The sequence below is a fragment of the Mus musculus genome, chromosome 10 (assembly GCF_000001635.26).
Source record: "Mus musculus strain C57BL/6J chromosome 10, GRCm38.p6 C57BL/6J".
NCBI classification, from domain to species: domain Eukaryota; kingdom Metazoa; phylum Chordata; class Mammalia; order Rodentia; family Muridae; genus Mus; species Mus musculus.
In genome coordinates, this window is record NC_000076.6 from 84,307,964 (window position 1) to 84,310,799 (window position 2,836).

General features: G+C 45.9%; 1 pseudogene; it reads left to right on the forward strand.

Moving 5' to 3' along the window:
* The first annotated feature begins 907 nt into the window (after nt 1-907).
* Gm5425 lies at nt 908-1,393 on the forward strand (annotated as a pseudogene).
* Nucleotides 1,394-2,836: the final 1,443 nt, after the last annotated feature.

A 2,836-nucleotide genomic window follows, 5' to 3' on the forward strand; every position in this document is an offset into this window, starting at 1 on the left:
TTGTGCGGGTAGCGCTGGCTTTCTGATCCTTTCCATCGAAGTGTTAGGAAGCAACCAATGAGGACTTTAAGAAAACACTGCTGAGAGCCAATGTACCTCTAGAGTATACTCAGGTAGCAAGGCTGAAGCAAACTCTGAAATCATCAAAAGAACCGCTAGGCAGCAGAGAGACAAGTAAACACAGACTCAGACAGAGAGGGAGAGAGAGAGAGAGAGAGAGAGAGAGAGAGAGAGAGAGAGAGACGCTGAACACAACACCCTTTGGCGTGTAAGTCTAGATCCTCTTGGAATTATGTTATAAAACTTAGAAAAACCAGTCAGGAAATGAATAATTCAAAAGATGGCTCTAGGTGTTTTCCAGAAATAATCATGTGATGCTATTATTGTTAGCATCTACGTTGTCAGACTGGGGCTTACACATAAACTGAGCTGGCAGGGCTGCAGGAGAGAACTAAAGCCTTCGGGAACGACTATAACTCCTACCACCTGCAGGGTGGGTTTTGGGGGTTTTGTTTGTTGTTTGTTTGTTTTGTTTTTTTCTGTGCAGTGCTTTTTGTCATAAATATTCTTGCCACAACTCACAGAGATCCACAGGATGTCCAGTTAGAGATAAGAAAGGTAGGGTTCAGATTCTAGGCTTTGGGAATTCAACCGAGTGCACAACCCACTAAAGTTCAATAATGCTGAGAACCTAGGCGATGCCTCTTCCCCCTTCTCTCTCCCACCGAAATCAGAGCTCAGGTTTTAACTAAATGTCTTAGGAAGCATGATAGAAATGTGGGTAGGTGATTGTGTTTCCTCCCTCTGGCTGGTGAAGCTGGAGGATGTCACAGAACTGTCCACCTAAAGAGAAAGCAACTTCTGAGTCTCTTTGCTTTTGTCGCTCATCGCAGATACCAGCCGACCCACCGGCTTTCAGACCATGGCCAACCTCGAGCGCACCTTCATTGCCATCAAGCCAGATGGCGTGCAGAGCGGCCTGGTGGGCGAGATCATCAAGCGATTCGAGCAGAAGGGGTTCCACCTGGTGGCCATGAAGTTCCTTCGGGCCTCTGAAGAACACCTGAAGCAGCATTACATCGACCTGAAAGACCGTCCTTTCTTCCCCGGGCTGGTGAAGTACATGAACTCAGGGCCCGTGGTGGCCATGGTCTGGGAGGGGCTCAATGTGGTGAAAACGGGCTGAGTGATGTTGGGGGAGACCAATCCAGCTGATTCAAAACCAGGCACCATCCGTGGGGATTTCTGCATTCAAGTTGGCAGGAACATCATTCATGGCAGTGATTCAGTGGAGAGTGCTGAGAAAGAGATCCATCTATGGTTTAAGCCCGAAGAACTGATCGACTACAAGTCTTGTGCCCATGACTGGGTGTACAAGTAGACATGAAGAAACCAGAGTCCTTTTCAGCACTACTGATGGGTTTCTGGACAGAGCTCTTCATCCCTTGGATCATCTTTTCTAAAACAATAAAGACTTTGGAACTGAAAAAAAAAGAGAGAGAAAGCAACTTCTGATTCATCTGACACAAGGATCAGGGCTTTATACTGGCACAGAGAAATTCTTCGTGCAAATCACAAGCATGTGTCTCCTCCTCTGAGATGCTGCAATCCCAGGCAAGGATGCCGCTAAGTCAGAGACCAGCGAAGCCCTGTCTGTGTTCTGGGTCTCATTCACACCCCTCAGGCTAGACACCTTTGTGCAAAGCACAGACAGCATGGGCAGAGAGGCACTCTGAGGGTGCTATTACAGGAGGGTGTTTGGGACTATGAAAAGGACTGGAGAAGGTACACCAAGAGAACAATCAAGAAGACCCACTCATTTATAATTACAGTTTTTGTAAGATCTATTCTTATTTTTATATGTGGGGTTTTGCCTGCCTGTGTGTATATGCACCACACATAGTCTTATTGCATGTAGAATTCAGGGGGCATCAGATCACCTGAAGCTGGAGTTACACGGGGTTGTAAGTTACCATTTGGTTCTGGGAACTAGACTTGGATCCTCAGAAAGAGCAGCCAGTGCTGTTAACCACTGAGCCACCTCTCTAGACCCAAAGTCTTACTTTTATCACCACAGGTTATGTGGTCTTTGTACAAAATGATTGGAACCAGAGGTAATTCACATTCTGAGTTTGTAAAATTAGAATACCCTCATATATACACAAACATGAATTTATGGATGTGTGTGTGTGTGTCTTGAGGGATGGAATCCAAGTGTAAACATATAAGTGACTAGGGGGCTCTGTTCCCCAATAGGACTGCTTTGTCTGTCTTCAGTGGGAGAGTGGGTCATACATACCCTACAGACATGGCTGAGGGTTGTTTTGTGTGCTATTTGTGGTGTGCCTGTATTTTGATGGTGACATGGGTCATGTGTGTGATAGTCTACTTTTGGTGTTGTATTGTAGATTTTATAGCATTTCAGGGTAGGGATTCTCATCTTAGGTACACTTAGTCTCACCTAGGTTCAAGAACACTAAGATCATGGTGTCCTTCTCCCCTGAACCAACTGGAGAGGTGAGATTTGGAGAGAAACTGATGTTGAACAAGGTGACGTTGGGGGTCTCTCCATTGTAAACCCACTTAATCAACTGTGGACAGTGTTCAACTGTCGCTGGCTCCTCGTCAGGGATTGACTCAATTTCTGTAGAAGCCATGTAGAATGTGTGCTTCCTACAACGTGGTTCAGATGCCAGAGGAAAGGGGGAGGAGTTAATCTCCTTGCTCCCAATTCTTTTCTCCAAAATCAGTCAAAAGTGGGCTACTCCTCACCTGTGAGCGACAAGAGAAAAGAGCAAGGTGTCCACTAGTAGAGCTAATCTGATACAAAAAGACA